This window comes from Nyctereutes procyonoides, unplaced genomic scaffold (genome assembly GCF_905146905.1).
Source record: "Nyctereutes procyonoides isolate TBG_1078 unplaced genomic scaffold, NYPRO_anot_genome, whole genome shotgun sequence".
NCBI classification, from domain to species: Eukaryota; Metazoa; Chordata; class Mammalia; order Carnivora; family Canidae; genus Nyctereutes; species Nyctereutes procyonoides.
Window position 1 is genome coordinate 44034506 of NW_026575042.1, and position 26648 is coordinate 44061153.

At 37.3% G+C, this 26648-nt stretch overlaps 1 protein-coding gene across 3 annotated transcripts in view; it reads left to right on the plus strand.

Moving 5' to 3' along the window:
- Positions 1 to 26648, plus strand: part of AGTR1 (angiotensin II receptor type 1) — a 47382-nt gene that overhangs the window by 18726 nt on the left and 2008 nt on the right. The window lies entirely within an intron of this gene.

Genomic DNA, 26648 nt, shown 5'->3' on the forward strand with positions numbered 1-26648 from the left:
AATGAAAAATCTCAAATCTAGGAATGAATCATCCCTGAAATTCTCCCAAACTGTGAGTTAGTTTTATGGGTGAAAACTCTGGGAGACCTGTTCGAGAAGCAACGACGCCAGGTACTGTTTCAACATACGTATAATCTTAACTTGCCACAACACTTAATAGGTAACTATGATTGTTACCATTGTATTGTATTACTATTTTATAAATATAGACACAAAGCAGCAGAGAAAATAACATCCATTAACTGGACACTTACTGGGTCAGGCACGGAGTCCATCACTTCATCTGCATTTTCTTACTTAATCTACCAAAAAGCAAACAAACAAACCCTATAGGCTAGTTTCTCTTATTGGCTTCATTTTGTTTGGATGCTGAGCCTAAGGGACCCACTTTGCTAACCAGTGTCAGGACCAGAATTGGAGTTTGGGACTGACTCCAACACCCTGGTTCTGATCATTTCTTTTCCAGATATAACCCATCGAATTCTCCAGAGCCTGAGATCTTCCTGCTGTTGCTTTTAATTATCTGCTTCACCATCAGCATTTTTTAACATATATGTATATAAGTGAACACCTTGTTAATATTTGTTTATACTGCTATTGGGTGCAAGTTTAAGCTACCATCATTTTGAATAGTAGGAGAGTCCAGAGCTCTGAAAGGAATGTGGAAGAGAGGGTAAAACAGATATTTTTCTGTCACATTTCAGTGAGAAACTTGTTAATTCATATGCCACCAGCCAGACACAAAAATGCAACAGGAAATGAAGAAAAAAATATAACTACTTTAAATAATGTGGCCTGTAGTACCAATTAGTGCACTGTGAATTAGTTTCCTTCTGCTGTAGAATTGATCATTTGGATTATGTAGGCAAGCAGAGTAAGATATTACTAAAATTATCCTTGAATCCTAGCTTTGAGATCTATGGAAGACACTAGGTAATTTGCCTGAGAATACAGAGAAAACACTTTTTAAAAGGATAGGGATGGGTTATTTCCCTCTCTGTTAAATATTAGCCTTTGAAATGAACCCAGCTGATCTGCTAAATAACACTTGCAAATTGTTGTGTTTTAATAAAGTGACAGACTGAGAGAAAAGCCACACTAGACTTGCTTATGCTTCTGGAAGCAGTACAGGCCAGGAACATTATGCAATAATGCTTTTTAAAAGAAGGGAGCCTCTTAGCATTACACCTTGCCTGGCAACAAATGTAGCCACTTACTCCAAATGCAGGCATAATTAGAATCTATGAAAATCTAGCATCAGAATCCCAAACCCCTGGTGCAATACACAGTAAATTACAGCTTTTATGTCTGTAATATTTTCAACCATTCCATTTAAATATGTGAATATATGAGTGTGCTGTTTCAGGGAGCCTTGCTGTATAAGCCTATGGAAAGGTTTTTTACCATTATTAATCAGGTATTCTATAAACAGGACACCTCATTTTTAGATTTCTGGAAAGCTCAGAACCTGCAATGCTAATGGCAGGGGGCAGACCCAAATGCGCTACTCTAGTAAAAAAATCCCTGGGCAAACATGGAACACAGTGAAAACTTGGGGGACCCAGTCTGCAGTAGGTGCCACTAACAATCATCGCCTCAATTACTGCTTTACCATGCAAACCCAGGCCCGTTCGTTAGTTTATACAATCACAGCAGAGTCTTACAAAGTAAGCCTGAAAGAACATTAATTTTTAATCTATTCTTGGTTGACCAATTAAAGAAAATCTTATTTTAAAACCCTCATAAAAGTTGTAAAATTGGTGTCTTAAACTGAGAATAACTTTTGTTGAAAGAGAAAAATAAAAGCTTTAAAATCTAAAGTTAAAAAAACATAGGCATCTTTAAGTAAATCAGGGAAACAACTGTTTTGCAGAAAATAAATTCTGTTCCTCTGATTTGTGACTGGCCATTGAGTTTTGAGTTTGACTATGAAGCTGTGCTCAGTTGTCTAGTGGAAATAGCAAGGGAAACAGGTTATCTCCTTCATTTCCTAAAGTGTGGTGATTTTTTATTCCCAGGTGTTATGTCTTAAAAAGATTTTAAATCTTAAAAAATAGAAATGATATTGAAATTAAGAACTGAAAGTCTCAGCCAGTTGGGTATGATTTTTTTTTTAAATAGGTAATACAGACCTCTAGTGGTTGAACAGTTTGAAAGCCTCTGCAAGGAAAAGAAATTGTGAGGGGAATGAAGACATTTTAAGGAGGAAAAAAACCCCCAAACAGTTATTAGTTAAAATTACTCACATTGCAAAATTCACGTTTCACACACACACAAAAGGTAAGCATGTGCTTCATGGGAATGTGAAGCACTTGCCATCCTTTTCAGTGCTCCTTGATTCTCCTAAAATAAGCAAGGACCCTCCCACCAAAGTCCCAGCAAGAAGTCTGGATCTGTATTAATTTTCATCCAAAAGATTAACATCCAGTTCTTTTATTATATGAATGAACCTGACAGATATCTGTGTTACGTGAAATAGCTTTCTGTTCCTTGATACAGAGTTTTACCTCACTGGGACTCTTCTAAATTTCCCAGAAAAGGGCTCCCCAAGAAAATGCAAGAGACCCTCACACAGCCAAAGCTCACCTGTCCTTTTCCCCAGTCTCTCCGAGGGCAGCTTCACACCGCTGGAGTGGGCTTAGTGATTGGGGCTCTCCACAGTCTACAGGATGGGCAAACCGTTGGATCCATCACAGCTTAAGTGATTGTTAAATGTCTAACTAGACCAGGTTTCTCAAATTTAAGTGAATCCACAAATCACCTGAAGAGTCTTGTTGAAATGCAGATTCTGGCTCAGTAGGTGTAGATGGGACCTGAGATTGCTTTACTAGTAAACTCCCCAGGGTGCTAACTAATATGGCTCATCTAGGACCAGGCTGGGAGCAAGGAGATCTTATAACATCTCTATTTTTTTAAATAAGACTTTTTGTTTTTACTGATTTCTTCATTTTTTAATGGCATCTCTTAAAATTTAATTTTTGAATTTATAAAACTTTTTAAGTTCTCTTTCACTTGACTACGTACAAGTAACACTGGAAACCTGTTACTCAAGTTCTGTAAAGATGAACTTACATTTTAAAAAGGGATTCAGTGTCATCTGGTTAGCTTGAGTTCATGGTGGCTGTGAGCACCTCTCTAAGCACTTGTGGCCATTATGAGCACCTGTAGCTACAGTTAAATATCTGATTAGCCATACCTGGACAGCAGGTGAGATCAGGTTTTGTGCATGCTTAAGGTCCCAAAATAATATCCACATCATAAAATCAAGCAGAATAAAAAAGCACAAGCTGAAATCTAAGAGTCAACAGATCAGAGTAGAAAATGGGAAGATATATTTTTCAGACAAAATGTATTATGATTCCAGCATCTAAATAATTTCCTATTATAGCATGTTGTCAACCTTAATTTTGAAATCCATAATTTTAGAACTTACGTCACGGAGTAGTCTTTAAAAGCCTCTTGCAAACTTTTAACATCTAGTTTCAAATCAAAAATAATATATTAACAAGCTGTAGCATGGAGGGAGTACATAAATTATCATCATTGCCCTGCATGAACAGTAATTCACAGGTTTGGCTCAGACACGACTTAGATGAAATAATTAACTATGTACAGTACTTAACAGTAAAAAAGTAATTAATCTAGCTGCCTCATACTGGTTTGGCCTAAATAAACATGCAATAAAAAAGCCATACAATTTTAGTATTTTCTCACATTACTAAGTTTGAATTTTAATATGTCAGAAAACAGATATCTTCTCTTTAAAAAACATCACTTTCTTTTAAAATGTCAAAGTACTGATCATAAACTGAATGAATTCCATGTATTTGTAATTGTAGGCAGATGTTCTCAATTTATAATTATGTATTTTGCTTCATAGGAATTTGGTAAAGGTGATTACTTTAAGGTGAAATAAAGAAAAAAAACAATTTTTTTAACCACAAATTACACAGACTCTGCTAATGGGACTATAATCCTGTGGTGGTATAGCTTTGACAGAATGTTTCAGGTAAACTTGTTTTTTGCCCCATGGGTTCTTGGAGGAGACAAGTTGCCTTTTGGCCTGTAGCCCCTTTACCAGTAGGTCCACAGGTAAATGGCAGGGTCATTATTTAGAGTAAGGGCAATATATAAGGCAAATGCCCCTTTTTGGACAAGAAAAAAAGGTTCAGGTGATTTCTGCTAGGGAGAAAGTTCATCCCATTCAGGTGCTGTGTTTTGTTTTGTTTTTTTTTTTTTTTAAGTTCACTTTCAGTGTATGGATACTCCTATGCCTAATCTCATGGACTATAACATGTTCTCCCTTGTATGATTCCATCAATTAATTACTGTATTATTATCCCCATTTCATAAACAAAGAAGTGGAAGAGGCTGAGTAATTCTTCCAAAATCAAATAGCGCACAAGGTATAGGGTCAAAACTCAAACCCAGAGACTTCTATGTCCAGCCAAGATGTAGTAACAGGGATTTATTTACCTTCTCACCTAAAACAACAATTAACACTCTCTCTCTCTCTCCCCGTGTGTGTGTGTGTGTGTGTGTGTGTGTGTGGTATATGAAACAATGATTTATATTTGTATGAAACAATATATGAGGAACAATGGTTTTCAAGACAGTATACATCAGGCAATAAAGGGCAGTAATCTCTGAGGGATGGAAAACAAATGAAGTGAAACCTATGGTTGTCCCAGCTCACTGCCTGGGGGTAGTTTCTAGCCTTGGCACAAAGAAGAATCCAGAAGGAGCTCCCAGGTCTCCCTGAGTTGAGGAGATAAAGCTGGGAGTACAGAGAGGCAAGGAGCTAGAGTTCACAGGGCAGAGTACCAGAGAGTTTTACAAAGGAAGAGCCCAGTAATCTGCAAAGTATTCCCCTTGTGTTTCGGTGCATGTGTATGAGTAATCATCCAAAAGGATTAGAGGGGACAATCCCCAGAGAACACCCAAAGCCAAAAAATAGTTCCTGTTCCCACCAGCCTGAATAAAAAACCTTGTAATTCATGGGGCATCTGGTACTATACTCAAAAGGATTTTTTTTGCTTCCAGAATAAGAAAAAAAATCATCTCTAGACTAAATGCTGTTCTGGTCCCACCTAACAAAGCATAAAAGGCAGATGTGAGGGAATCAAACTGTTTGCAAGTAACTTAACTGCCTCCCAGAACAAAGCTGGAGAATTTTCCTAAGAATACAAAAACATCCTATAACCAAGAGAGCAAAATTCATAGCATTTGACATCCATTCAAAAATTACCAGGTATGGGATCCCTGGGTGGCGCAGCGGTTTAGCGCCTGCCTTTGGCCCAGGGCGCGATCCTGGAGACCCGGGATCGAATCCCACGTCAGGCTCCCGGTGCATGGAGCCTGCTTCTCCCTCTGCCTGTGTCTCTGCCTCTCTCTCTCTCTGTGTGTGTGACTATCATAAATAAATAAAAATTAAAAAAAAAAATTACCAGGTATTAAATAAAAGAGGCAAGAAAGTACAATCTATAAAGAGAAAAAAATCAATTAATGGAAACAGACTTGATAATGATACAGATGATAGAATTAATGCAGAAGGATATTAAGTGGCTATTATGTGTTCCAATATGTTCAAGAAGCTAAAGGAAAGTGTGAATACATGAGGTAGAGACATGGAATATATAAAAAAGACTGAAACTGAATTTCTGGAGATGGAAACTACGGTATCTCAGATGAAAATGCACATGTAGACTTCAGATACTAAGACGTTCCTTCTACTATACCCACAGTATTCTTTCCTGTATCCTGAGTTTGATCCCAGCAGCCTAATACTTAATATTTGCTTATTACTACAACTCCCAGGCAAATATTGCCTTTAATAGGTGGTTACCAGCTAAAGACGATAGCATTCCTGAGGCCATGGAGCCCTCATGGGCCATGTGGCCCTTTCCCGTCTCATTTTGATCCCTCCACCCCACTGCCTATCTCTCCCCAATGAGCAGATTCCACTACTTTCCATGAACTGCTACTCCTTCATTCTATTAATACAGACTCCTCAGTAAACTAGCTGCTAGTGGTCCTCAACATGCACCTCCTGAGTTAAAAGGAAATTTACATTATCAGACCAACATTTTTTTATCTTTGTCTTTTATGTCTTACCTTGAAAATCTGTAGTTTGAAAAAGCATGAAATTTGATCTTTTCACACAATTTAAAATAGAAGTCAGTACTTTTACTAACTGTGGTTTTGATTCGTATTTCCCTGATGCTCCCCACTCTTCCCATCTAAGGCACTATGCGTAAAATCATGAACTGTGTTCTTCTAGCTAACCAGGCAATTAACCAAAATGTACATGCTGTCCTTTTGCAAAATGCAAAACATGCTCACAAGAACTAAACTATTTTTCCAATAAAACTGAAAAATCAACATGTCCAGGAAGTTTTATCAGGGCTAGAGGCCAAAGAAATGTATCTGCTAGCCAAGTATTACTATTCATCAGAAATACTCCATATTCATTTTTAATCTTGTATAATTCCTTCAGTCAGTGTATCCACCTAATCAATATCAGATAAATTCTCTTTACATACTTCTGTTTGTTTTTTCTTTTTATTTAGATTCAAGTAATTAACATATACTGTATTATTGGTTTCAGAGGTAAAAGTCAGTGATTTATCAGTCTTACATAATCCCAGTGCTCATTACATCACATATCCTCCTTAATGTTCCTCACCCAGTTATCCCGTCCCCCCACCTCTTTCCCCTCCAGCAACCCTAAGTTTGTTTCTGATGATAAAGAGTCCTTATGGTTTGTCTCACTCTCTGATTTCATCTTGTTTTATTTTTTCTTCTCTTCCCCTATGATTCTCTGTTGTGTTTCTTAAGTTCCATATATAAGTGAGAACATATGATAATTGTCTTTCTCTAATTGACTTATTTTGCTTTACATAATACCCTCTGGCTCCACTTACATCATTACAAATGGCAAGATTTCATTTTTTTGATGGCTGAGTAGTAGTCCATTTGTGTGTGTGTGTGTGTGTGTGTGTGTGTGTGTGTGTGTGTGTATACCACACCTTCTTTACCCATTCATCTGCCGATGGACATCTGGGCTGTTTCAATAGTTTGGCTGTTTTGGACATTGCTGCTATTGGGGTGCAGATGCCCATTCGGATCACCACATTTGTACCTTTCTGGAACAGTAGTGCAATTGCTGGGTCAAAGGCAAGCTCTATTTTCAACTTTTTGAGGAACCTCCATAATGTTTTCTAGAGTGGCTACTCCATCTTGCATTCCCACCAGCAATATAAGAGGGCTCCCCTTTGCATCCTCTCCAATATCTCTCATGTCCTGACTTGTTAATGTTAGCCATTCTGACTGGTGTGCAGTGGTAAATCATTGTGGTTTTAATTTGTATTTCCCTGATGCCGAGTAATGTGGAGCATTTTTTCATGTATGTTGGCTATTTTGGATGTCTCCTTTGGAGAAATGTCTGTTCATGTCTTCTGCCCATTTCTTGACTGGATTATTTGTTCCCTGTGTGTTGAGTTTGATAAGTTCTTCATAGGTTTTGGATACTAGCTCTTTATCTGACACATCATTTGTAAATATCTTCTCCCACTCAGTTATCTTTTAGTTTTGTCGACTATTTTTCCTTTGCTTTGCAACAGCTTTTTATATTGATGAAGTCTCAGTAGCTCATTTTTGTCTTTGTTTTTTTTTGTCTTTGGAGATACGTCTAACAAGAAGCTGCTGCAGCCAAGGCCACAAAGGTTGCTGCCTGTGTTCTCCTCTAAGATTATGATGGAGTCCTGTCTCACATTTGGGTCTTTCTTCCATTTTGAATCTAATTTTGTGTATGGTATGAGGAAATGGTTCAGTTTCATTCGTCTGCATGTGGCTGTCCAATTTTCCCAATACCATTTATTGAAGAGGCTTTTTTCCATTGGATATTCTTTTCTGCTCTGTTAAAGACTAACTGACCATAGATTTGAGAGTCCATTTCTGGGTTCTCTTATTCTATTCCACTGATCTTTATGTCTGTTTTTGTGCCAGTACTCTACTGTCTTGATGATTACAGCTTTGTAATAGAGCCTGAAGTCCAGAATTGTGACGCTATCAGTTTTGGTTTTCTTTTTCAACATTCCTTTGGTTATTCAGGGTCTTTTCTGGTTCCATACAAATAGAGCAATTTATACATTCAATGCAATCCCTATCAAAATACCATCAACTTTTTTCACAGAGGTGGAACAAATAATCTGGGTTTGTCCTTAAACCTACAGTGAATTAATTTAGAAAATATATTTGTATCAAAAGCACAAATGTGTAAATAATTTCATGCTTGGCGCATAACAGTTCACCTTAGAAACACTTTACTTAAATGAAGCTTTCAAAAATAAATATTTTTCAGCACTTATTAAAAAATATTTTAAAACCTAACCTCAATGTCAGTTATATAACCAGGGCCATTAGGGCAGTGTAGCTCTATGATTAGCATCAGTCTCTTTCATTATTGATCATCCTTTTGGTACTAGATGATATTTTTTGAATAAATGTTAAAATAACAGCAAGTATACCCAAATATCACAGATTCTATGCTGTATTCACCCATTTGGAGACTTCCATGAAATGAAGCAATGGCTCTAAAAGATTAATAGTATCTTTAACAGTGTGGAACAATGAAAAGGGAAAAATAAGTTGCCATTAGGAACAATGAAGCAGGGAGTGACATCTAGGCTGCCATTCTGGGACAGTTCTAATACTCTGAGCTAGGCTCTCCTCCTGCAGAGCCAAATGAGGCAGACTGGCTGGATGAGAGCAGGGAGGAACAATAACCTCGGCCCATCTCATATCTGTTCTCCAACAACCTCCAACTCCTCCATCATAGAGGAGTTGTTGAATATGTTGAATATGAATATGGAAATGGAAAGGGAATTTCTAAGAAATGCACTTCAAGTATGTAGTGTAATATAAAAACACTGAAATATGGGGGTCTGTAGCATCTTGCTGAGGCTTAGAGTCTGTTTACTGAGTTGTAAAATTAGGCAGTTGGCCTGGATCCTAGATTATAAATTGTCAGCCCTTGGACCAAACTTGATCTGCAGAAGAGTTCTGTTTAGTTCTAGGCAACATTGCTATTTTTTTTAATATTTTTTTATTTTATTGATTTATTTAGAGAGAGAGAGAGAGAGAGAGAGAGGCAGAGACACAGGCAGAGGGAAAAGCAGGCTCCATGCAGGGAGCCTGACCACACCCCGGGCTGCAGGTGGCACTAAACCACTGCGCCACCGGGGCTAGGCAGCATTGCTATTGTAATTATTTGCATTAACTGAATACATTTCAAGAAAGGAGATTTCAAATAAAGTTTTAAATCTCTAGCTTATCTTTAAAAAAAAAATCAGTCAGTCCCTCCCCACATCATGACTGGCACAATTGGCTATAACTCAGGTGAGACTCCCACCCCCCACCTCCTCTGAGAAAAATAAAGTCCTCCATTCACCACCATGACTGCTTCCCTCAACTGTTATTCCCAGCCCCTGTAACATCTGAATATGTGAACCTTGGAGCATGTAATTCCAGCAATAAAATGTGATGAATCTCTGATTTGTTTCAATAAAAGCAAAAGACTGTAGATAATAATAGTTCAACTACATTATAGGTGAAAACAGACTTTGCTTGGATAACCTGACAACAAATATACCATTTAGAATAAAGTAATTGTGTATTTTTACAGGGACAAAGGATGAATATATATATATATATATATGAATATATATATGAATATATATATGAATATATATATGAATATATATGAATATATATATACATACACACACACTGCCTATATATACACTACACTGCCCTAATATATACATATATATATGTATTCTATGAAGAAGAAAAGAAATAAATATGACCTATAAATTTCCTTTTATAGCAGAAATTTCTGTGACTTCCTGATCCACATTGAGATAAAACTGCTCTCCAAACGTAAGCTGAAAGACTATTCAAAAGTCATTCGACTTTTTATGTAAAGAGAACATCTTAATTTGTTGGTGTAACGTAAATCATGTAATTTATCTAGAGAATGGCTTTACACTGATCATTGACATGTATACAACTATGCCTACTGAAATACTGATTTATAAACACTTTCTGTGAATTAGGACCCGTTTATATCAAGATATCCAAAATTATTAGCACATTTTGCTATTCTCACAAAATTCTAATGAACTTCACAAATCTGCCTTGCTCTATTCTGAGCACAAAAATATTTAGCCTAATTTGTTTTCCCATTATTTTATATAGTAATAAAGTAGTAACACAAATGTTATTACCAGAAACAATACAGTGCTGTATAATTATTAGAAAGTGAATCTCATGAAATCATATTAAAGAACAACAATTACCACATGTTAAGTCAGTTAATTCAAGGAAGAAACTTATATGAATACTAGGGGAGTTGTTGGCAAAGAAATTCTTTTCTCTGAGTTCTGCATTTTGAAGGAAATTTTTGCCATTTAATTAGTTGAGGTATGATTCACCAACCAAAGGTCCATTGTGTGATATTTTTTCTCCCTCCAACTTAAAGTAATCTTAAGACCATCTGCCCTTTAGATGTTCACACTTTCACTTCTTTTTTTAAAAAAATGGATTCTTCCCAGATCCTTTACATTGCTTTATGGGATTAGTAACAAATTATATCACTAGATTGTATTGTATGGACAGGGCTCCTAACATCATTCCAGCCTGTTTTTTGGCTATGTGTGATAACATGACAAATTACACATATGTAAAGTAAAATTTTAGGAGGTAATTTACTTATTATCCTATGGGAACATATATATCAAGAATATAAGTAATTATAATAACAATAGATAACATTTACTGTTTAACATATGGAAATCTTTTCCCCCATGTTTTATTTAACCTTCACATTAACAGTATATAGTTTTTATCTCATTTAAAAGATGAGGAGAGTAAGTCTCCAAGAGATTGAATAAATTAACCAGTTACATGATTAAGTCGAAGGTGGAGCCAATATTTTAACTGACCTTTGTGACTGCAAAGCTTATGGATTATTTCCTATGATGCCTGATGGCCAACAGACTCTACTAAAGTTAATGTTTCCTTTTAAAATTCTAAGTGCTGAATATATATACCTCTTGATATATACATTAGCTTTCCACTTCAGTCATGTGCTAAACTTGTTTTTATTGTATCTATTGATACTGAATGGGTATAATATACGGTCTTTTAAGTAAATTATGTTAAACATATACTCTTACATCATTCTTCCAAGGGTAAGGTAGAGGCTTTATAATCTCATTCCCATTTGTCAGGTCAAAGTCTAATGAAGGTTTAATGATTTGCCTAAGGTTTCAATTTCCAGAGAGACAAAGAAAAAACCCCCTGGACCTCCGGCCCCAGTTCTAGACTAGTGTTTGTACTAATCCTTTTTTTACCCCTGTTAAATCCTGCAATCAACTGATTTCTACTCTTCAATTTCTTAAATTATGTTGCTTTCTTACTCATTGCTTTTGGTTTTATATAGCATTAAAATTTGATATCAACATTCACTATATCTCTTCACTCTTAATTCTGAGTTTTTCCATTTGATTGCTTATTTTTGTACTTTATGGGTTTTTTTTTCCTTATTTCTCTTTTACCCCAATTATCCAGGAAAGGCTGCCTGCATCTTTTGAAAGCTCTGATGTTCTCAATGAAAAGACCTTCTAAATGACCTTGTTTGTCTCCCATGGAGTTGCATATCACAACTTCAAATGCCTCACTAAAATGTTACCCGTTTGGCATCAGTATACAGAAAAAGCTGCACTCTGTGATAAGAAGTACAGTGGTGTTTTCCTAGTGAGAGACTAGAGTTCTTAATAGAAAATGGGGCAATATAATTTCCTCAGATTTAGCTGGTATTTCAAACACAACAGTGCTTGTCTTGTCTTCTAGAACTAGTTCATAAGGAATTTGTAGGGACAGTACCACGTGAACCAAAAATTAATATTCTGCTCATGGGACTCTATTACTATTGCTCCTTTAGAAATCCTTTTTCCAGAAATGTTCTTCTTTGGCTACAAAAACAATTACTCAATGCCTTTATGGATCAGAAAGGCAGTTGGGTAGAGGAAGCAAGTATGAGAGACTCAAACTAAGTAATTGAAACTCTTGGGTTGCCAAACTTGCAGACTATGGTTTGTAACTAATGGTATGTTCATCCGCTCTCTCACTTTTTTGTACTTTGTTTTATTCTAGTGAGAGCCTCGATGACAGACTACATTTAATGTGTATTCCACAGGGGGTAAAAAAAGCCCTCATGTGAATGTAAAGCTGAATTTAAATTTAAATATTGCAAAGTCAGTTCAGACCCTAACACTGCAGATTGACTCTGGTCCTGTCAGATTCTCAGCAGTGTCTATGGCAGTGATGCCACCAGAGGGCAGGGTTTGACTTCCGGACATGGTGGCTTCCTCCTTCCCGAGGTAATTTAGGGTCCGCTATAACAGCCATCAAATCTCTTAAACATCTTATAATGATTCTAAGCTCAGATCTCTTTTCTGCTTTACTTATGCAGAATCCTGGAGTTCTGGAAAATGGCTAGAGAGGGTATTTTCTAGAATAATCTGGCACAACAGATATTTAGTCAACTCTCATAATTTCAGAGCCCCTACTAAGTATTCAACATGCCCTTGGACATTTGAAGGTTACTCAGCAGGATTTTACCTTTGATCTGTAGTTTCCCTGGGATGATATGAATATAATACTTGAAACACAAGCTACTAATAAAAATATAGTATACAGTTAACTTATTCCATAAAAAAACCCAAGAACTACAGAACCAAGAATTGAAAAAAAAACAGGGGTACTAGAATAAGGTTTCTTAAGAGCTGCACAATTGACATATTAGGCTAGATAATTCTTTGTTGTGGGGTCCCATCCTGTGCCTTGCAAGATAATTAGTAGTATCCTTGGTCTCTACCCACTAGATGCAAGTAGCATTGCCCCTCCCCTCGCTCCCCCTATTTTAAGAACTAAAAATGTTTCCACTCAGCATAATACCCTCCAGTTCCATCCACGTCGAAGCAAATGGCGGAGTAATATTCCATCATATACATAGACCACAGCTTCTTTATCCATCATCTTTCGATGGACACCGAGGCTCCTTCCACAGTTTGGCTACTGTGGACATTGCTGCTAGAAACGTCGGGGTGCAGGTGTCCCGGCATGTCACTGCATCTGTATCTTTGGGGTAAATCCCCAGCAGTGCAATTGCTGGGTCGTAGGGCAGGTCTATTTTTAACTCTTTGAGGAACCTCCACACAGTTTTCCAGAGAAACATTATATGGTCTCATTCATTTGGGGAATATAAAAAATAGTGAAAGGGAATACAGGGGAAAGGAGAAAAAATGAGTGGGAAATATCAGAAAGGGAGACAGAACATGATAGACTCCTAACTCTGGGACACGAACTAGGGGTGGTGGAAGGGGAGGTAGGTGGGGGATGGGGTGACTGGGTGACGGGCACTGAGGGGGGGCACTTGATGGATGAGCACTGGGTGTTATTCTATATGTTGGCAAATTGAACAGCAATAAAAAAATAAATTAAAAAATAATAATAATAAAAATAAAAAAATAAAATAAAAATGTTTCCAGGCATTGCCAAATGTCCCTAGAGGGCAAAATTACCCCCCATCGAGAAGCGCTGAATTAGAAAATGAAATGGTGACCTTACCCATGCCCCCAAAATAACTGAGCCTTGAAATTTTAGAATCTCAAAAATATAAGGACCTGCTTTTTCAGCCTGTTTCCTCATCTGAAGAATGGGAATGATGATACTTACTCTCATAGGCCTTTGTTGTTATTAGGGCTACCTTAACAAAATACCACAGCCTGGGTGGTTTCAATGACAGAAATTGACTTTCTCACAGTTCTGATGGCACAGGGTTGGTTTCTGGTGAGGCCTCTAACCCTCACTTGCAGATGGCCACCCTCTCACATAGCTTTTCCTCCATGCAGGCACATTCCTGATGTGGTCTTCCTCTTATGAGGACACTTATCACATTGGATTAGAGCCCCAACCTCATGACTCATTTACTGGTAATTACCTCTTAAAAGGCCCTACCTCTAATACAGTCACATTGGGTATTAAAGTTTCAACCTATGGATTTTGAAAGGACACAATTCAGTCCAAAACAGGGCTCTTGTAGATACAAAAGCAATTATCACGATTCTTAGCACATAATAAACACTCAATTAATCATAACTCATAAATATTACTAATGTTAATACTAAGCCACCTTTATAAGTCCTCTTAGTGAACCAGATACCAGCAAAATCATAGAGGAGTATGAAACAATGGTACATTAAATAAGTTTATTTGAACTCTTGTGTGTCACTTTATGCTGAAATTATTAACTGAAAAGTTTAAAATGGAATTTTCCCCACTGACATAGCTAATCACTTTGAGGATGCTCTGTCTGCCTCCATGTGAAGTTCAAAGGGCAGTAGGTCTTGTATCCCCAATATGTGATGAGTAGTTAATGTTCCAGAAAGAAACTTGTAAGTACTTTGGTGGATTTCAATGTGTAAGAAATTCTATGCACAGTAGTTCCCCTCCCCAACCTAATGTGTGGTTTCACTTTCCACAGTTACAGTTACCTGCAGTCAGGAAGCAGAGGTCTGTCCTCCTGACATAGTGTCAAAAGGTCAATAACAGCTTAATGCTAGGTCACAATCTACATCATTCACCTCACTTCATCTCGTCGTGTAGATATTTGATCATCTCACATCACTATAATAGAAGGGTCAGTATAATACAAGGTATTTTGAGAGAGAAACCACATTCACATAACTTTGTTACAGTATGTTGTTATAATTGTTCTGTTTTATTATTAGCTATTGTTCTTAATCTCTCATTATGCCTACTTTATAAATTAAACTTTATCAAAGGTACTTATGCAGAGGAAAAAAAACACACTATATATAGGGTTCGGTACTATCAGGGTGTCAGGCACCTTCTGGGGGTCTTAGAATGTAACCCAATAGATAAGGGAGGAGTAATGTAAATATTTCTCCAAGAGGAGGCTTAAGAATGATAATTCACTTTCACCCTCTAATTTGTTTTATAAGCTTCACCTGTCTTACAAAAGATAGGCCCAAAATAAATTGGGGAGGAAAAAGAATAGTTGCAAACATCCATGGTCTTCAGCTAGAGCCGAGTAACTGTAGAGATTTTGAAATTGCAAAGGAACATGGGCCTTCTTTAGCCAAAAATATTTGCTTATAAAAACTCGAGGATGTTAGATATTTCTATCACACTGGCTTAGCATTTGAAAATTCTGCTGGCTCAAGTGCACCTGTGCTGTCTTATTTGGGACTGTGGGATTCCCTCCCTAACTACAGTTGATTTCTGATTGGAGGCTTGTAACTTTGAGGACAAGAACAGAGTCGACTTAGCTAGCGGGAAGAACAAGAAGACTTTTACTCTCTTGAAGAGAAGGAAGTGCTGTTGTTACAGCAGGTTTGGGAAGAGTGGAGTCAACGTTGACAGTTGCTGACTTGAGCAGTTTTGTTGTCAGTAATAAAAGCTGAGACTGCTTGCTGAAAGCGGAGGCAAGAAAAGGAGAAATTGCTATGGCAAAGTTAAAAACAAGAGGAGATGGTGATCTTGGTGTGGCAGAGAATGTTCAAAAATATTTCCTTGTTCTTAAAGAGTTGCTGCTGCATGAGTAATATGCCACTTCACTACATAGCCCTTCTATGCAGAAATGCTGTATTTCCACTTTACAAACCAAGGGATGCATTTTATTTTACATTTAGAGGAGAAACAGACAATCGAAGGCAAAAGTGGTGCAGCATCTTATGCAGCTCTCTTGGAAAGACTTCATTTTTTTTTCCCTGCCGCTCAGACTGCACACAAATACTGGGAATATATTTTAATTTCAAATCTGACGTGTGACATCTGGTAACCCATTTATTGCTAATGAAGTTTTCACAGGAAGCAGCAGTCACCAGGATCTCATTGTATTTTTCAGTTGGCAAAGTGCTGTTACCTTTTATTGGCCCAGCATTCATGCCGCTTATCACAGGCTGTTTAGTTAGAAAATACAAGTAGTCCCACATAGAAGCGAATGGAATGGTAAATAACAGCAAGATAGAAGGGTCTAAACTTTTTGTTACAATCAGTGGTGTGGTTTCATTGTAATTCATATTTAAAAATTATGTAGGTATTCGAGAGAATGGTCAGAGCTGGAGAACCGTCCAGTCCAAGCAGCTTGTCAGCAGTGCCACCTGCCTCCCTCTCTGAGCCTCTCTGTCTCTTTTTTGGTACATTAGCTTCTTCCACTTCCAGCACCCAGTGCAGCTTCCCAATTCTCCTTATCCAGATTTGCTTGTAGGGGGGAAATTAGTCATTTATACCGTCGTATACATTTAATAACACTAACAAAAGTCTCAAATTTTCAGGATCTTATGACATCTCCATATACATAATCTCATGAGGTTCCCAACAATGTTGTGACCCTGACAGGATTTTTTCTTTCTTTTTTTTACTTCTTTGTTGTCATTATCATTCTCCAGATGAAGAAAATGAGTCACAGGTTAAGAGGAAAGCTAAAGACATCACAGCTCATAAGAGATAAATTCATATACTGATTCAGATCTTTCAGTTTCCATCACCATGCTCTTCTACTGTGTTCTTCTGGCTTTTACCTGAGTCAGTGTATCTGTTTCCTCCCTCAGGCAGATCTTGGAGGTGTAGAAGTGGGTACTGTCAACCCAGTGCCCCCTTAGAGAAATTCCAGACATTTATGAATAAGTGCAAGGGGTGTTTTACTGGATAACATCCTGTTGGTCACCCCTAAACTACACTAGTCCTAAGTGTCTGAAAGAAATACACAATCTAATGAATAATTCTCAAGCTATATTTTAGTAGTCTGTCATACTGACTTTAGGTTTTGATGCCTCAGAAGAGCCAAATGAAAAACATTTCAGCCAAGGGCACTTTTGTCATTTGGACTTGGTTTTGCCTATTAATCATGATTAGCAGCATACAAGCCAGAGTTGCAAATTAAGGTGACAGTAGGGCAATGATTTTAAAACATTAGTGTGCATCAGAACTACCTGGAGGGCTCATTAAAACATAGCCTGCTGGACCCCACCCACAGAGTTTCTGATTCTGTAGGTCTGGAGTGGGGCCTGAGATTTGCACTCCTGAGGAATTCCCAGGTGAGGCTGATGCTGCTGTTTCTGGGACCACATTTTCAGAACCATTGCTAGAAGGGCTCTGTAGGTGAGGGAAGCATCTAACACTGTATTTTCTAATTTGGTAGTCAGCCTCAAGTGATGACTGAACTCTTGAAGTGTTCAGCTGCTTTCAACTGAGATGTGTTGGAAACATAAACTATACTCCTAATTTTTAAGACTTGGTACCAAAAAAAAGTAAAATATTTCCATTTGTATACTGATTACATGTTGAAATGATAATATTTTGGCTATATGGGATTAAATAATATATTATTAAAATTAATTTCATCTTTTTCTTTTTACTTTTTTAGTATGGTTACCATGAAATTTTTAATTACGTATGTGGTTCACATTAATTTTTTTTTGAACAGCAGTGACCCAAAGAATTGGAAAATAGAGAGCAATGAAGATTAGTAAACCACAGAAAATTCAAATCCCCAAAGCCGTGCTTCAGGGGCCAAAGAAGATACATCTATTGGTCAGGTTTAATCTAAGGGCCCCACTTTACACCCAGACATTTGCTGCTACAAGTATTAAATGTAGAAGCCATACGGTATCTGCCATTTGAGCTTTCTTTCAGCATTAATCAAATGCCTCATTATAATTCTTGAAATAAATGCATTAGATTAAAATAATGAAAAATATTTTTGCTGAATTTCTGAATGAAGAAAGCTCCATTAGTTTTTGAAGTTCTGAGCTTTCCTTCATTAAATTTCACTTATCCTTGCATTAGAGAAATTATAAGATTTATATTTTCAAATTGTTTTTATGTCTTCCTAAGACTTCACTGTTTACCTTTAACAATCTATGAAATAGAGAGGTGAGAACAAGTGTTAGTATTTCCATTCTAAATATTTTGTGATATTTAAGGGGTACCTGTATAAGATTGTGTCAGTGGTTAGTGACAGAGCAGACTATTCGACAGGACTCTAGTCCAGCGCTTTCTCTAAGAGACTATTCTGTTGTCTCAGTTTTTAATGCCTTAAAACACACACACACACATAAAACTGTTTCAAAAATAAATGTAAGTCTATGATATCAAAAAAAAGTAACTCTCTGATAATATCAAACATTACCTTACAGAATTCATTTTCTTAGGACAAAAAAATCTATTTAGCCCTTCAAAACACTGACTAATATAACACTTCAAAATAGTATTTCCAAATAATATATTACTGTGAGGTTCTTTTATAATACTCTGCCCTCACCCTCTGTGTTTTTATCTGGCCACCTGAATCCCATTAACTATTTGCTAAACTTTAAAAAGTTGTATTTTCCCCACAAAGAAACCTGAAAATAGGTTTGTTTTGTATGAGTTATTTTAACAATAACACATTGTGCCACCTTTTTCATAGGATGATGTAATCCTGACTAACTACAGGCAGGGCATGAACCATGACTGGTTCAAAGTCACCTAATTAGTGAATGAGAAAGTCAAAATTAGAATCCTAGGCTCTTTATACATTGTGTAGGACCAATTTGTAGACTGTCATTCAGAGAGTATTCCTATTGTAATCAGAACATAGGACAATTTGGGGAAACATGTACAATACAGGTATTATTTGATCTTTCTAGCTTCATTTAAAATGTATGATCACGTGATTTCTATAAATGTTAAAAACTTTAATCTGAAATGAATTGCCATGTGGCCAATAATTTCTAACATAAAACTCATATAGCATATAAATTCTGCAGTAATACCATAATTTCTTAAGAGTACAAATTAATTAGTGCTTCCTTTCTTTCCCAGTAACTTTCCTCATACTCCTTAAAGTGGAATGTGAAATGAGACAAGCAGCTTCTGCTGCTGATTTAGTCTCAGAGAAGTAGAAAAATAAATAAATAAAAAGAAATAAAGTTTCAGAGAAGCAAATATGCAGTGGCTTAACATACAAAATTTGGGGGTTTGCTCACAAGTTGGATAAAACAGCTGTTGATGGAGATACCTGTATAGGAGCTGCCTTTTTCATCTGTTGAAAAAGAAAAGCTTGTGAACAGTCTCCAGGAGCCTTATTATTAAAAATGATGTTTCCTCCCTTTTGATGAATGGCCGAGATGCTGATCCTTTGAAATGTGATTATGATTCCCTTGGGGAAATTCAGTGAGTCCCTAAGTTTGAGGAATTTGGGAGTATAGGAGGACAGGAGTTTATTTATATACAAACTTTCTTCCAAGTTGGATTTATTTTCCTTTTCCCCTAGTCTGTGCAGCACAACTCTTTCAAGGCTCACTGAAGCCTTCCATGACCCTCTGTTTTTAACATAAGAATATTTTCTACTATCACCAACATATCAAAGGAAGATTTCTAGCACATGATTAGACTTAGGACATATATTTCATCCCTACCTGTTTCTCTTTTCTTTTTGAAAATAAAAAATAAAAATACAACAAAAAACAGCCAAGAGTTAGAACAGAGTAGGAAGAAATATCATAGGAATAAAGGGAGTTAGTGTTTGGGGGCTTGGAATATTCATCACAAGTGAGTTGTTTGAACTATTATGATAAATAGAAGCATCTGAAGTGGAGAGAAGCTGAACAGTTAGTGTTACTTTCTTATATATTAAAGTACTGAATCATTTCTAACAAGCAAAAATTCAGGATTACTTTCCTTGATGTGTATACCTAACTTGGAAGGAACTTCTGATTTTCCTTCCAGAAAGCTGAGTTCTTTCTATTCTTAGGCTATTTTGCAAAGCAAATGGCTAGTTGAAGATGGCAGGACATTTAACCACCATCACCACAGCTGGTTACAACTGGTATGTGCAGAAATAGGAAGGCAGTTCTGTTTTCATTTCTTGTGAGGGCGGGCCATAGTGGATGAAACTGACTTGGGAAGAGGGCCAGAAACCACTGTTTACCACTTAGACATATCATTAAATTTAAGGACACTGAATCTTGAGTACTTATTTAATATGGCAGTAATTTTAACAAAATATATTGTGTGTCCTAAGAGAAATATTCACCTAGGAATTGCAGAGGTGAACCAAATCATCTCCCAGAAAAGTATCTAACATAGAGACTTTAGTCGGACTGCCAGCCATTCTCTCCTGCATCTGATTTAAAAGCAATTCTGGTCACTTGCCCCATGGTGCCATACTCTCTGCCAAGCTCCCTTCTTCATGGCTGCCAGGATTACCACTGTGGAGGAGAGTACCACCAGAAGGGATTGGGTGCTTCGCTAAAAGGCATGAGGAGAAACATGGGGCAAGACTATAATCGAAAGCTTACTGGGTCCAAGCAACTTAACCATTATCTCCAAATAATGTGTAGGGCAACTTCCCGTCAAGAGGAAGACAATGAACTTAGCAATCATGGGCATTACCCTTCTTTCTCCAAACACATAAAATATCAGATCACAGCTCTGAAGAAGAATTGAGACCACATGGGGCTCCTGGGGGGCTCAGCCAGTTAAGGGTCTGTCTTGGGCTCAGGTCATGATCTCAGGGTCTTGGGATCAAGCCCCATGTAGTCAGGCTCTCTGCTCAGCAGGGAGCCTGCTTCTCCCTCTCTCTACCACCCCCTAGGTCGCGTGTTCTCTGGCATGACCTCTCTCAAAAATAAATAATTTTTTAAAAGAAAAAAAGAGACCACATGGGCCAGAGAAGAATCAATACCGGTTACACAATCAAGATAAAGTTGTTTTTTTTTTTTTTTTTTTTTTAAGATAAAGTTTTAATGAGTTTACCAGGATGGAAGTCAAGACCATTAGACATGTGCACTAAAGGCAAATGAAACAGGCTTTCCTGGGTAAAGCCAGAAACTGGAAAATTACTGCCTATTGTGACCAAAACTAGATAACTTCTGCAGACCAGCAAAAATCTGAGAATGGGCGAGAGGCCTAATTTGCATTATCTGAAGAAAAAGTATGGCATTGGAAACTAGGCTGAGTACTGGCATTAAAAACTTATCCAGATCAAGTGAGTGTTTTATGTCCAAGCAGAAATTTCACAGGCGACCACCATCCAGACACCAGGCCTCCTAAAGAAGTTAATCCCCACCACAGATTAACTCACAGTCAGAGATTATAAAATTTTAGATGAAGGCAAATGCCAAGAAAGAGTGTCCACAGATGAAACAAACAGAATTTATATGAGAAGAACTACGAACTACAAATAGTAAAAGAATTGGATAGGGACTCTTAACATACAGATGTTTGAAATGTTTAAAGATAGAAGGGTACAAATAGACCCCATAAAATAAGAACAGAGGTTAAGAAATAAGAACAAGTCGATTTGAAAAAGAAACAAGTAGAAACTCTAAAAATTTTACTGCCAATTTCTATGATTCAATGAATTCACAAATGGATACTGACTAACAGTTGTTCCCTATAGAATGCCTCATTCATTACTGAGGGGGAAAAAAACACACAGGAGCCGAAACAGTTGCTTTCTAAAGTCTGAATTTATAAAAATAAGAGCAATAAAGAGAATGACTTTTGAACAGGATGGTTTATTGAGCTGCCCAGCACTGTAAGCAAATGACTTACAAACACTAGTCTACTCTTTTAGATATCTGAGAAAGATACTTTGATAGAAGATTATTCTAAAATATAATTACTTTGTCTGTTAGTTCTCTCTTTATTATCATAGGAAACTATGTGGTATTTTTTTCCCTTAGATTACAAACTCATTAAAAAAGGAGCTTGTAATGAACAATTTAATTAGATGGGTCTTGGCTTGCCTAAAAGCTTAAGAAGGTATTAATATTCTAATCAAAAGTCTTGGGGAAATATTCTTAGAATTAGAAAGAGAAGGAAGGAAGGAAGGAAGGAAGGAAGGAGAAGGAAGGAAGGAAGGAAGGAAGGAAGAGGGAGGGGGAAGGGAAGGGAAAGGAAGGGAAGGGAGAGAGAGAGAAAAAATGTTTCTTAGGCTTGTTTTTAAGAATAAAGGAAGCTGTCAAGGAACACAAGGTATCTACTATGAAAGCAAGTGATGGATAAATGTAGTGTGACCACCAAGGGCCAGCTTGTTGTGTTTACAGCAGACTGAAAGTTCCCACCTGACTCATGGCCAATGTATTCAGCTGTTTAAGGTGACTTTTTTACTCATACTCTGAAGGAACAACACCCTGCTATTTTTAGCCTTTTTTGGCAAGAGAAAGAGCTTACCAATGATACGATTAAAAAAAAATCTTGCATGGTTTTTTGAGCCATGCCTAAGTCCATGTTTGCCTTGCATTAAAAAAAAATAATAATAGTAAAGATTCAGAAAAACACATTTATTAAAAACAAACTGTTTGAAAAATATGCCCAGTGCTTTTGTGTTATTTAATTTAATTACCATAACAATCCTGTGCAGTAAGAATCACTGTTCCCATTTCCTACAAATAAGGGAACTGAGGCTTATGTTCAGAGAAACGAAGTGACTTACCCAGAGCCATACAGATTTATGGCAAGAGAAGATTCCATTATAAATATTTTGACTCCAAATCCCATCTCTTTTCCCCTCAAGAAGAAATAGTGCTATGGAATTTATATAAGCCACAGAGACTGTGTAAAAGCTATGGTGAGACCCAGAAATAGGGAGAGGTGGATCCTCCTGTGTTTTTTTTTTTTTTTTTTTTTTTTTTTATCAGTATAACCTGCCTGCCTAAAACCCTACTGGGAGAAAAAGTAGGATAAAATGTAGCTGCTTTCTAGGACTCATAAGTTTGCCATCCCTAAACATCACGTCTCTTTCCTTTGGTTCCTCATCAAAACAGCGTCCTTTCAGCTTCAAAGAGAAAAGAACCCTACACTTTTCACACTCATTTATCATCATCATAGGTGCCTACTAATCACAGGAGTTCCATTTTACCTCTTTCCTGAGAATCAGGTTTTCTCTAGAAAGCCTATCAGTGGCAACAGTGCAGACTGAGAATGAGATTTCTTGCACACCAGTATGGCCATGTCACCCTCACATCCAGTGCACATTCAGACCCCACACCACTGCCCAGGGGGTTGTACGATATCTGTAAATTTACAAGAGCAGTTTCCCATGGATGAGGCTGCAGATGTCTGTAGGGAGGGCAAAGTTCAATGATGACAATGTCTACTCTACCTCAGCTGGCCCACTGTTGCCTTTAAGTTCTAACCACTTTGTTTCCATACATCTTCCAAAGTCCAAATGCCAACTTCTCTGGGAAGTGCCCCTGAGCACTCCTCCAGTCTCCTACCACCAAACTGGATCAATGATAAATACAGAATATTCCACATGACCCTGTTATGGTATAGTATTCGACACTGGAACAATTCTGTCTTTAAAGCTCTTCTCCTCACCTTGCCCCAACTAGACTCAAATGCCTGAAGGAATATGAACTTATTCACTTTGCATCCTTAACCCCAGCACATAGTAGGTGTTCAGCGGATATATGATAAATGGATGACTGCCCACTGAATGAACTGTTTGCATTATGCTTCCCTATGCTTGCTCCCACTGTTTCTATCATCTAAAATTCCCCTTCCCTTTCCGTTCCCCTCAAATATGAGAAAAGTTGTTTCCTTACCTGGCAGGAAGTCTTGGTCGTTACTTATATAAACATTTATGTAAAATGTTCTTCTAATTAGTATACTCAGTGTGATATCCAGAGTTTCTCAAGTGATATACTCACTTAAATAATAAATACCTTACTAAAATGTCCAGGGATATTCCCCCTAGTTGTTCAGAGCAGCCTTTTATATATTAAGTATTAGTCAATGTGGATCGATGGGACTGAAGAAGAAACTGAACTCAGATTGTGAAGGAATTGGAGTCCAAAACTATGTTTATAAATCGGTTCTTTCAAATGCAAACTCTTTCCCATAGAAATTCTTTAATATATGATGGTTACAGTTCCAGGCTATTCAATAACCTTCTACCCACTCAGAGATAGTATTCATAGAACCAGCCTGAGACGTGTACTCTTAGAGTTAGGGTCAAGAGAGAAAAGAAGAAAAAGAGGAGAATTTCCTCCCTATTTTCCAGCACCCAAGCTCAGAGCACCCAAGGGATTCTAAAGCATTAAGTTTATCCCTTCCTATCTGTTAGTGGCCTTGCATCCAAGCTGAAACAAATATTTACCTCTGCCCTAGTTTTCAGTTATAGAGTTCACCCTGGCTGCTTTTTAATCTTTGAGATTCTTTAACCTTGACATTTCCACATTTTTCCTAGGCAAAATCCAACTGATCTCAACCAGATGTTAGAACAAATAAGTAAATTAATACACATTAAGGCATAAATGACTGCTAGCCCATAAACCTTCCGTGAAGCCTTTAATTTTTAATAGGGAATAGTTATTTACCTAAAGAAATTTATACTTCTAAGTTGGTATAATTTCAGCAACTATGATAAAATAAACTGAAAAGTCAGCAAAATGTAGGGAAATCCTTCTGGATGAGGAAGAAACACGTCATATCTCCTTGAGAGCCTAGCCCTAGTTTCCATTATATTTATTCCTTCTTTTCATCTTCTTCTGTTTTAGAAACCAAATACTTCTAAAAGTACCAAGGAGGTTTTTTTTTTTTTGTCTGTTTGTTGGATTTGGTATGATTTTGCTTTTGGTTTTGATTTTTTAGGCAAGGCGAGGCCCAGGTTAACACTGAGTGTTTTCTGTAAGATCCTTTCAGGAACAAAATATAAATTATTTCATTGGTCCCAAAGAAACTACTCTCAATATGCTATACTCATAGCTTTTAAGTTATATGCTATTTACTCATTCTTTTGTCCTCCGGCACACTGTTCATCAAACATTTATCATCTGTCCCCTGGAATAGTCTGGGGCCTACATTATTCGAAACAGGCCCTGCCCTCAAGCAGCTGATGTACCACTGGAGAACACTAGTCAACAGACCGTTATAATATAGTGTCTGTATCCAGAGTGGCTTAGCAAATGGAACAGCCAGTTGCCTAGACAAGTCAGAAAGGCTCCACAAAGGATGTCACCTTTGCTTGTTTGTGGATGCTAATGAGAGAAGGGGGAAGAAGTTCCAATTATATAAGGCTGAGTAGAAAAGGACAAGATAATGAGGATAAAAAGCCAAAACCTTGGGTAAGGAGAATACCTACCTCTCGGGGGAGGCAAAGAGGCCATTTAAGAAGCTCATTCTTCCTAGTGTTCTCTCTTAAGATCTGGCTACCTGAGTCTTATCCTTCTCACAGCACCACCTACCCCAAGATGGACACCACCATTAGGTGTATGTGTTCATCCAGCTCTCCTGGAGGCCAAGCACAGCTATCCTGGGCAGACTAGTAGTGTCTTATTCCTGTTCCTCTTCTTGTCCAGGACACCTTGCTACAAGAGAAACGGATGGCCAAGCCCTTCTATGGACCTGCTCCTGGTGTAGCAAAAGGATCATTACCCAGCACCCCTTTCCTACCCAGACCCCCTCCTCCACCCAGCACCCCTTACCCACCGGTGCCAGATGCTGAGCTTCTACCTCAGAGTGTGCCTGTGCCACATCCTGTGATGTTACGCTTGCAGTGTCCTCAGCCTCCCTCCCACAGGTTTTCTGATGGACTCTGCTAGGGCAGAAGATGTTGATTTTCTAAATCACATAAATAAATAGCTTGATTACTTATTATGTAAAATATTGAAGCAAATATTTGCAGAAGTCTTTATGGAGCTCATTCCTGAGCATCTGATTCTTCCAAAAATCCTAAAGAACTGCTGCCATCTTAAGCTCCCACAAAAGACATGTTTTATTGATAACCCTGACCTATTCTGCTCATCTGGCATTCCTGTTATATGAATGGTTAACCCCAGAGTTCACTCCAGAAATCTCTGGCAAGCACAAAAGTTAGGAGATTCAGTCTCTTTTCCTAGACTGAGCTGGAAGTTAAAGAATAAAGTGGGTATTGACTGTATTGGCCTGGGAAACCATGGCAAGAATGCTAGTCCACAAAGTTTTGAGCACTCTCCCTTATCCCTTCCTAAATCACTTCCCACAATGACCAATTCCTCAGTAACCTAGAGGCAGCTATTCTGACCACTTCAGGGAGGATGCTAATAATGTTTATATTTGAGTAAAGATTATGAAATGAAAGATATGGTTTGAAGAACAAGATACAGATTGTCATACTTCTAAGGTTAAAGACTAATTAATTAGCCTTGCCTACCTCTGAAAAACCACAAGTCTTCCTGAATAATGAATTTAATTCAGTGTTATTTTCTGAGATTTAGATTATGTTTTTAAAACCAATTTGGAAGCTAGGATTTACTTCTAGAAAAAATGTAAAGGACATAAAGTTTATTTACATAGGATCCCCACTTCCATTTGTCTGGAGGGTATTTATCACTTCCTAGAAAAGCAGTATGTTCTAAAAATTAATTTAAATGTGTAAACTTGGACTCTCTCAGTTCAGTTTTTCTCCAGAAAATATTATTGATTTTTTTCCTAAGACAAAACTTGAGTTACTATATTTATGATTGAAAAATAAAACTGCATGTTTATAACCCAAGTTAATTTTTTTTATCTTTTCATTTTTA